The sequence below is a fragment of the Trachemys scripta genome, chromosome 3, assembly GCF_013100865.1.
Source record: "Trachemys scripta elegans isolate TJP31775 chromosome 3, CAS_Tse_1.0, whole genome shotgun sequence".
Lineage (NCBI taxonomy): Eukaryota > Metazoa > Chordata > Testudines > Emydidae > Trachemys > Trachemys scripta.
Window position 1 is genome coordinate 90,140,193 of NC_048300.1, and position 11,047 is coordinate 90,151,239.

The following is an 11,047-nucleotide window of genomic DNA, read 5'->3' on the forward strand; positions in this document are numbered from 1 at the left end:
ATTTTTCCTGTACTGCACTTGGCATTAAAAAGGCATAGAGCAATTGTAGCTAAAAAGTTCACTGTCTGTACTCTTCTACTGCCATAAAAATGTCTTTCTAGAGAGTTCTCTTAAAGTGGACCATGAGTAACTGGTAGGTTCAAACACCCCAAACTGCTTAACACTTTTATACCCTCAGGGTCAGATTGTGACTGGCTGTTGCACAGATGTGCAGAAAGAGGGGGAGTGCAAGGAGCCCCCGCCCCCACTTTTCACATCCCACTTTAAGGTCAGATATAATCTCAATCCATACACTTAGGGGAATGCAATGACTTCTTCATCCATATTCATGTGGATACACATCACCCCAAAGCAGGTTGGGAGAATGCAGGGCCTGGATCTCAACCCTCATCCACACTGGCCCGCAGCACAGTCCTGACAAGGAGCAGGCTACACATCCCAAAGGAACCTTGGGACACAATCCTTTCTAGAGTTTTCTCTGTGGTGGTACTAGAGTTTCCAGGTGTCTGGTTTTCCACTGGAACGTCCAGTCCAAAAGGGAAACTGACAGCGACTGCTCAGCACAGCTGACTGGACGCTAAAAGTCTGGTTACCCACAGTAACTGGCCTTGGCCACTGGAGGCGGGAAGAGCAGCAGTTGCTGCTGGAGCCTGGAGGAGCGGCTCTGCTTAGCAGCTGCTGCTCTTCCTGCCCCCAGCATGACGGAGAGAACTGGCTGGCTCCACTGGCGCTGGAACTACGGAGGTCCAGGGGGGCCTGGCCTGGCCTGTCTGCTTTTCCCAGGGGCAGACCCCACCTCTCCTCTTCCCCCCGTGCCCCAGCCTCCACCCCTGGCCAGGCCAGCATGGAGCCTGGCCGGGGAGCCCAGGCAGTTGTGGGAGCGGCGCAGACCCTCCACCTGCCTGCAGTGTGGGGGGGCTGAGAGCAGCCCCCAGCCCATGTCCCTGGCCCCCGGGCTCCCTGCCTCGCCCAGGGCAGGTGGAGGGTCCGCGACTCCGCGCCAACTCACCAGAGCTGCCCGCACAACTCTCCCCAACCCGGCTCCAGCCAGAGGGGGGACCCTCGGAGCCACAGCCCGGCCATGGTAAGAGCAGCACAGACAGGGGAGCCGCAGACCCTCCACCTGCTCTGGGCAGGGTTTCGGGGTGGGGGTGGGGACATGGGCAGGGGTTGCTTTTGGTGGGGATTTTTCAAGAGCAAAGCATGCCGCCAAACCAACCTAATTTCTTTCTTTGATAGGGTTACTGGCCTAGTGGATACATGAGAAGCAGTAGACATGCTATAACATGATTTCAGTAAGGCTTTTGACACAGTCCCACATTATATTCTCATGAGTAAACTAAGGAAATGTGGTTGAGATGAAATTACTATAAGATAGGTGCACAGCTGATTGAAAGACAGTACTCATAGAATAGTTATCAATGGTTCACTGTCAAAGTGGGGGAATGTATCTAGTCAGAATCCACATGGGTCTTTCCTGGATCCGGTAGTTGATATTTTCATTAATCACTTGGATAATGGAGAGAATATGCCTATAAAATTTGCAGATGACACAAGGCTGGTTGCTAGCACTTTGGAGGACAGGATTAGAATTCAAAATGATCTTAACAAATTGGAGAATTGGTCTGAAATCAACAAGATGAAATTCAGTAAAGACAAAGTACTAAAATTAGGAAGGAAAAATCAAGTGTACAAACACAAAATGAGGAATCACTAGCTAGACTGTAGTACTGCTGAATAGCATTTGGGGATTATAGTGAATCCAAATTGCATATGAGTCAACAATGTGATGCAGCTACAAAAAAGGCTAATATCATTCTGGGGTATATTAACCGAAATGTCCTATGTAAGACACAGGAGATAATTGTCTAATTGTCCCCCTCTACTTGGCACTGATGAGGCTGCAGTTGGAGTACCGTGTCCAGTTCTGGGCATCCCACTTTAAGAAAACCGTGGACAAACTGGAGAGAGTCTAGAAGAGAGCAACAAAAATTATAAAAGTTTTAGAAACCTGACCTATGAGGAAGGGTTAAAAACACTGGACATGTTTAGTCCTGAGAAAAGAAGACTGAGGGGGGACCTGATAACAGTCTTCAGATATGTTAAGTACTGTTACAAAAAGGATGGTTATCAATTGTTCTCTATGTCCACTGAAAGTACAACAAGAAGTAGTGGGCTTAATCTGCAGCAAGGGAGTTTGACAGGTTGGATCACAGAAACATAGGGTGACCAGATGACAAAGATTAAATATCAGGACGCCGGGGGGGCGGAGCCAAAAAAAAAAAAAAAAGCCGGAGCACCCCCCAACCACCCCGCATCCCCCTGCCACCAGGCAGCAGTAGCACAGCCCCGTCTCCACCCAACTCTCAGCTCCGACCCCCGATACACCCCCAGATCCCCCATCCCCTCGCTCCTGGGCCCAGCCTGGGCTCTGAGCTGTACAGCTGAGCCACGCTAGGGGCCCCTCCTGCAGCTCCCGGGCTCCGTCGCCCTGGCCCCGCAGCAGAGGCTGCTCCGCTCCACCCCGCCTGGGACACTTGCCCCCGCAGCCCCGGGCAGCCCCTCTCCGGCCACGGGGAGCTTGGGAACCCACCCGGGCAGGGGGCGAACCAGGCAGCCAGGCCCGGCCCCTCCCCCAGGAGCATGCCCCTCGCATGCATGTCTCCGCCCCCTGCCCGGGCCCTGCCCACTCCACGCTGCCCCCGGACCCACCACACTGCCCCAGGGGCTGTAGGGCTGTAGCAGCCTCTGTGCTGTGCTTCCAGCCCCGGCCGTGGCCCGTGTGCAAGCCTGGGAAGGAGGAGGAATGCCGTGTGGTTGGGGAAGAGATGGGGCCAGGGCGGGGATTTGGGGAGGGATCCAATGGGGCAGTGAGGGGGTGGGGCTGGGGGCGGGGCAAGGGCAGAGATTTGGGGAGGAATCCAATGGGGGAAGGAGGTGGCGGAGTTGGGGCAGGGGGTGCAAGAGCCCCTCTGGGCTCCGCCTGTGAGCCAGAGCGGAGGGCAAAATTGCTTGTTTGTCCTGTGTTCCGACAGAACATCGGTTGGGACACGGGACAAACAAGCAAATATTGGGACAGTCCCGATAAAATCGGGACGTCTGGTCACCCTACAGAAACCCCCTAGGGAGCTGCCAGTGCCACCTGATGTGCCAAGACTACTTCTATTCCTGTTTCCCCTGCCAGCTCAGGACTCCAGCACCTTGTCTTGCTGAGCCAGACACTCCCGTCTGCTCCAACACAGACCCAGGGTCTGAATTACTTGTCCCAAAGCTGCAGGTTTGCCTGAAAACAGCTCCCAGAAGTGTGCTTGTCTTTAACACTCAGATGCCCGACTCCCAATGGGGTCTAAACCCAAATAAATCCGTTTTACCCTGTATAAAGCTTATGCAGGGTAAACTCATAAATTGTTCGCCCTCTATAACACTGATAGAGAGATATGCACAGTTGTTTGCTCCCCCAGGTATTAATACATACTCAGAGTTAATTAATAAGTAAAAGGTGATTTTATTAAATACAGAAAGTGGGATTTAAGTGGTTCCAAGTAGTAACAGACAGAACAAAGTAAGTCACCAAGCAAAATAAAATAAAATGCGCAAATCTATGTCTAATCAAACTAAATACAGATAAGATCCTCACCAGTTCCAGAATGCTCCCTTTTACAGACTAATCTCCTTTTAGCCTGGGTCCAGCAATCACTCACACTCCCTGTAGTTACTGTCCTTTGTTCCAGTTTCCTTCAAGTATCCTGGAGGTGGAGAGGCTCCTTCTTTAGCCAACTGAAGACAAAATGGAGAGGTCTCCCAGGGGTTTAAATAGACTTTCTCTTGTGGTTGGAGACCCCCTCCTCACCCTGTGTAGAATCCAGTCACAAAATGGAGATTTGGAATCACATGGGCAAGTCACATGCCCATGCATGACTCAGGACTTGCAGGTAGTAGCCATTACCCACATGCTACCTTGAAAGTCCTCAGACTTCTTATGTGGATTGGAGTCTTCCAAGCTCTTTTGTCTGTTAAGTGCTTCCTGACTGAGCACTTAATTTGCACATTCCTTTCCCAAGATGTGACCAAATGTTCTAACTAAGGCTACTTTAAAAAGAACAGGAGTACTTGTGGCACCTTAGAGACTAACAAATTTATTAGAGCATAAGCTTTCGTGGGCTACAACCCACTTCTTCGGATGCATATAGAGTGAAACATATATTGAGGAGATATATATACACACATACAGAGAGCATGAACAGGTGGGAGTTGTCTTACCAACTCTGAGAGGCTAAGTAAGAGAAAAAAACTTTTGAAGTGATAATCAAGATAGCTCAGTACAGACAGTTTGATAAGAAGCAAGTGTGAGAATACTTACAAGGTCAAGCAATTATACAGCCAGTGTTCATAACTTTGAACACACAAATGGTGCCTGCATACAACTAGGATGAACATAACCAGTAGATCATAACCTTTACATAGATATGTTACATGGCATACGTAGCAAAACCCTATTCCAGTTATATCATACATACATTTATAAGCACCCCCCCATAAAGTGTTATGGGGTAGACGGTCACAAGGAGATTTAGGTTAGATATTAGGAAAAACTTTATAACTATAAGGACAGTTAAGTACTGGAATAGGCTTCTAAGGGAGGTTGTGGAAGCCCCATCATTGGAGGTTTTTAAAAGGAGGCTAAATAAACACCTGTCAGAATGGTATACTTGGTCCTGCCTCAGTACAGGAGGCTGGACTACTTCCAGCCCTATATTTCTATGATTCTATTGTTTTAAAGGATAATAGAAAACACCACCTGTCAGAACAAACAATAGATTAGAGACTTAGTGGTAAGGAAACTTTCAATAGGGTGGAAAATAACAAATTTTCTAGTTCTAACCTCATTTGGGTGTTTTGGGGTCACTTTGCAACACAAACTAGCCAGTTATAATCTGTCTTTTTATTTACCTTAAATTGGTGTAAATAAATTGTTACATGGATCTCTCTCTACTAGGCTGCAGACCACGAAACTCTAATGAGGATGGCATTTTCTTTACGCCCATTTTCTAGAACGAGGTGAATATATTTAAAACCTACCAATAGTAATTCCAAGCAACACATTAGTTTTAAGGTCACTGTGATTATATTTTCATTTTGAGATAATTCTTAACTTGTAATTAAGTGAATGTCTATAAATACAGAATCACAATGTAAATAGTAAATATGCCATTTACTGAGCTCAAGAGAAATCTGTAGAAGGTGTGAAAGTGAAATGAATTATATTAAAGAAATAGAATGAATTAAAGAATGCTGTATGTACCTTTAAGTAGAAATGAGAAATGCTGCAAGCCAGGGCAGGAAAGCAGACATTAACTGCTTAATGAATTGCCCCACTTAAGGGCAATTGGTGAAGCATTAGCCTTAGATCAATAAGAGTTAATAAGGAAGCAGGATATGCATATTGTGCCCTATGCAAATTTTACAATTTTGCTCTCTCTGTCCCTTTGTTTAGTTCGCACCCTTTTATCTGTATAAATAAGACTGTTTGAATCTTGCATGGGGGCTCACATTATCTGAATGTATTAGCAGAGTGCTGTGCTAATAAAATAGAGTGGTCTGACAAACTATGAGTTCTGAGTCTAACTTTGACAAAGGAAAATGTCATTAGAATTCATAAAAAGAGGAGCAAAAGAATGAACAAGCTTATATCTTCTTGAGATTATAGACTACAACATGCCATGCTAACTATTCAAAATGCCACAGAGATCTCACCCTTTTAATGGAAACTCTTCACTGGATACCAAGACAGTATTGATGGAGTGGCAGCTGCTGTTCCATAGCTAAGGTTGTACTTCTGGCCCTGATCCTGCGATCCTGCAGGCAGACCCCTCCCATTGCCCTGGTGGGCAACGAGGTCAGATCATATCAGGTCTATAAAATCATAGAATCATAGAATCATAGAATATCAGAGTTGGAAGGGACCTCAAGAGGTCATCTAGTCCAACCCCCTGCTCAAAGCAGGACCAATTCCCAGCTAAATCATCCCAGCCAGGGCTTTGTCAAGCCGGGCCTTAAAAACCTCCAAGGAAGGAGACTCCACCACCTCCCTAGGTAACGCATTCCAGTGTTTCACCACCCTCCTAGTGAAATAGTTTTTCCTGATATCCAACCTGGACCTCCCCCACTGCAACTTGAGACCATTGCTCCTTGTTCTGTCATCTGCCACCACTGAGAACAGCCGAGCTCCATCCTCTTTGGAACCCCCCTTCAGGTAGTTGAAGGCTGCTATCAAATCCCCCCTCATTCTTCTCTTCTGGAGACTAAACAATTCCAGTTCTCTCAGCCTCTCCTCATAAGTCATGTGCTCCAGACCCCTAATCATTTTTGTTGCCCTCCGCTAGACTCTTTCCAATTTTTCCACATCCTTCTTGTAGTGTGGGGCCCAAAACTGGACACAGTATTCCAGATGAGGCCTCACCAATGTCGAATAAAGGGGAACGATCACGTTCCTCGATCTGCTGGCAATGCCCCTACTTATACAGCCCAAAATGCCGTTAGCCTTCTTGGCAACAAGAGCACACTGTTGCATGACTGGTGTAGCAAAAGTAGATAAGGAAGTATTGTTTACTACTTCTAATAACACGAGAACTAGGAGTCACCAAATGAAATTAATAGGCAGCAGGTTTAAAACAAATAAAAGGAAGTATTTTTTCACACAATGCACAGTCAACCTGTGGAACTCCTTGCCAGAGGATGTTGTGAAGGCCAAGACCATAACAGGGTTCAAAAAAGAACTAGATAAATTCATGGAGGATAGGTCCATCAATGGCTATTAGCCAAGATGGGCAGGAATGGTGTCCCTAGTGTCTACTTGCCAGAAGCTGGGAATGAGCGACAGGGGATGGATCACTTGATGATTACCTGTTCTGTTCATTCCCTCTGGGGAACCTGTCACTGGCCACTGTTGGAAGACAGGATACTGGGCTAGATGGACCTTTGGTCTGACCTAGTAAGGCCATTCTTATGTTCTTATGTTCAGTAAGTTAGTCCTGGGGCTAAAGTGTACTTCCTTAGGTCCTTAGAAAGAGATCCCGGCTTCTGCATGCCTCAGGTGACTGCGGGGGAAGGAAAGTGCAGGAAAGAGCAGAATGAATGGGTGGGACATCAAAGAGTTTCACGCCTTCCTGTAAACCTAGTGAAGTCTGCAATTGGAGAGACCCTTCAGTGACTATTAAATAGATTCTAAGGCCCAAAGGGACCAGTGTGATCATCTAGTCTGACCTCCTAACACAGGCCATAGAACTTCTTCAAAATAACTGCTGTTTGAACTACAGCACATCTTCTACAAAAGCACTGAGCCTTGATTTAAAAATTGCCAGTGCTAGAGAACCCATCATGACACTTGGTTAAAAAAAAAAAAAGTCTAATTACCCTCACTGTTAAAAAATGTGTGTTATTTCCATTAACTCTATAACCCACTGAGAGGGGAAACTGGAGCACAAAGAGAGGAAATGATTTGCCAGGTCACACAGCAAGCTGGGGCAACGACAAGAGGATGGATGATACAGTAAGTTTGGGTGTGGGCCTGGGACCCAGGAGATTAGGAAACTCATTGTTGCCCTCAATTTCTTTGCTTTCCCCTCATCCACTGAGCCTTAGTTAATTCATCCAGAGCCATATGAACATTGGGGCCAGAGCTCTGGGCCTGGTCTACACATCGATTGCGTACTGGTATAATTATTTCAGCTAGGGGGTGATTTTTCTACCACAATAGTTAAATAGATACAACCTCCAGTGTGGACACAGTTATACTGGTATAAAGGTGGTTTTATACTGGTGCAGCTTATTCCTCTTCCCTGCAGGAACAGCCACACTTGTATAAAGCACCTTTATAGTGCTATAACTGCATCCACGTTAGAGGACTTGTAACGCTTTAAGTATAGTGGTATAATTTTTGTTTGTAGAAAAGACCTGGGATGGAGTGTATAAACTCTGCACAAGAACTGAAGAGGTTAAGGAGCAACTCTGGGCCCAGTCGACCCCGCTCAGACACACCTGCAAAGCATACTTCAGATAGAGGTAGAGCTTAAAAGGGAGCCAGACAGCACAGAAGGAGACTGACAAGGCAGGGTGAAGGACCTGCCTTGAGAACTCCTGAGGAAAGGTGCTACAAGAATCTTCTGGAGAGGAAGGGCCTGCCTGCTGAGCCCAGAGGGACTGAAGGTTCAACTGGTACTTTTGCTCTTACTAATTTGTAACAGAGTGCAAAGACTGACAAGAGAGAGGGCGGTAGGAAGTGGCCCAGGGAGGCAGACGTCAGGCTCTCCTGGGTGCTGGACATTTGGTAATCCCTACAGGGCCCTGAGCTGGAGCCTGGTGGAGTGGGATGGCCTAGGCTGCCCTACCAACCCCCCTTCATTAAGAACCCTCAACTTCTAGACTCCCCACTGGAGGCAAGGAATGAAAGGACCTTTTGAAACATCAGCTGGGCTCAGACACTTGTGGGGGTCAATAACTGAACCCCATATCTTCCTAGGAAACCTGTCACACCAGGGAGAAAGAGGACTAAGTGGTAAACTGACCAGAGGATCAAATCACCCCCAACAAAACATAGACCGACACCAGGTGTGGAGGTGGTCCAGGGGCCTAACCACTAGGCGATGCCACCAGCAGACACCATCCATCACAAAGTCTAAGTGAACATTTGAGGTTGGTGTGGTGAGAAAAAAGCACATTTAGTGTTGGAAATATATATATATATATATGAATTTTATAATTAAAACAACAGTCTGAGGTGCACATTATCAATTAAAACATTGGTCTGAAGTGCACATTATCAATACTATACAGGCAAAGAAGAGAAGATGGTAAATCGGCATACCTATGAGGTGGAGTTTGGTTGTCTTGCTTGAGAAGTATTTGGTTCTTGTGCTGTAGAGCAAGCACAGGTGGGGGTAAAGAGCATAGGTGCCTTACTCCCCCACTAGGGTCATAGAGTCTAAGGCCAGAAAGGAACAGAATATCATCTAGTCTGATCTCCTGAACATCACAGGTCACTTACCCTACCCAATTTTTCCTGAATTAAGATCAGTCGTCTGGATTGGACTGGAATATTACAAATCTCAGGAGACTAAACTATTGTGTGCCACAGAGAGAGAAAAGGAGGGACCTAGGTGCACCAATGCCCCTCCACCCCTGGCAGGGAAATGACTAAATGAGATATGCCCAGACAAACCTGGCAAGAGATCTGTATCCCCACACTGCAGAGAAAGGTGAACCAATCTGATTTAGGGAAAATTCCTTCCTAATCCCAGATATGGTGATCAGTTAGACCAGGGGTGGGCAAACTACGGCCCAGGGGCCACATCTGGCCCTTGAGCTCCCGCTGGGGAGCAGGATCTGGGGCTTGCCCCGCTCCATGCATGCTGTGGCTCCGCGCGGCTCCTGGAAACAGCGGCCTGTCCCTCCTCTGGTTCGTACGCGTAGGGGCAGCCAGGGAGCTCCGTATGCTGCCTCCACCGCAAGCACCAGCTCTGCAGCTCCCACTGGCCAGACGGGACAGCGTGCAGAGCCTCTGGATAGGAGCTGGAGTGGGGACATGCCGCTGCTTTCAGGAGCTGCTTGAGGTAAGTGCCACCCAGAGCCTGCGCCCCATCCCCCTGCCCTAGCCCTGATCCCCCTCCTGCCCTCTGAGCCCCTCGGTCCCAGCCCAGAGCACCCTTCTGCACCCACATCCCCTCATCCTCAGCTCCACCCCAGAGCCTGCACCCCCAGCTGGAACCATCACCCTCCCCGCCCCAGTCCGGAGCCCCCTCCCATACCCTGAACTCATTTCTGGCCCCACTCCAGAGCTCTAACCCCCTCATGCACTCCAACCCCCAATATTGTGAGCATTCATGGCCCGCCATACCCAGATCTGGTCCTCGGGCCAAAAATTTTGCCCGTCCCTGAGTTAGACCCTGACCATGTGATCAAGATCCACCAGCCAAGAACCTGAGAAAATTGCAGAGAATTTACATTTTTAAAAACCCAACATGACATCACATTTATTAACAGCTTAACTTAAAATAATTAAAGAAAAACACAGTAATTATTTTCCCATTAAACCCTTCCTGTTGATTTGTAAAATAGCAAATATCATTTGCTATTCTACATTTTCATCAACATGTGGAACTTGCTCTTTCTACATTTGTCATGTTTTAGCATTTTAAAATATGTCAGGCCAAATCCTGTAGTTTTTACTCAGCCAAAATTCCCATATCTTGGCTAAGTAAGAACTGAAAGATTTTAAGAGACACTTAAAATATATATACAGTACAATAGAACATATAAAGGACAAACATTGGCCAGCTCTTTTTCTTATTGACATCAATTGCAAAAGTCAGATTCTCATTTATGAGAGCATGATTGGGCCCTTATGCAGTATACTGAAAATACATTTCCCTGTAAAATCCCAAGATTATCATTCTGTTTCACTCTGTAGCCTAGAATGTCCGTAGAGTCAGTATGAAGCGACTGGAAACAGCTACAAGGATGGTTGAGGGCTCCTTTTGTTCAGAATATCACCAGGTGCAACCTTTATTGGGTTCCGGGGTCTATCATCACCAGTTTTTAAGCTCTCAGCCATTTTGACTTTATGAATAATACCTGTGCAGTATACTGCTACAGTATGTCATGCAAAGAATCCTAGATAGGTAACTCAACCAATCATCACTCTTACTCTATAGCTAATTTGCATGCAACAATTTCATTGGTTATGTGAAGGAGACTGCATGGATGGTGAATTAGTTGGTCCAGCTACCACACACCCCTTCGACAGGTTTAGTTACTAGTTTTAGATAAAACTTAGATGGTTGTAGCGGGGGTCTTAATTAGAAGGTCTTAATTAGAAAGAAGAGATGATCTAACTTCTAGTTTAGATTAAGCCTATGTGTGAATAACACTGGTCTACAATTTTTGAGAAGTCGTCTGCTTCAGAGATAAAATGTGCTATTTATTATGTATTTTGATGTGCTGAATTCAAATATGACAATTAAAACAACTGGCTACTGTTTCTAAGATATTT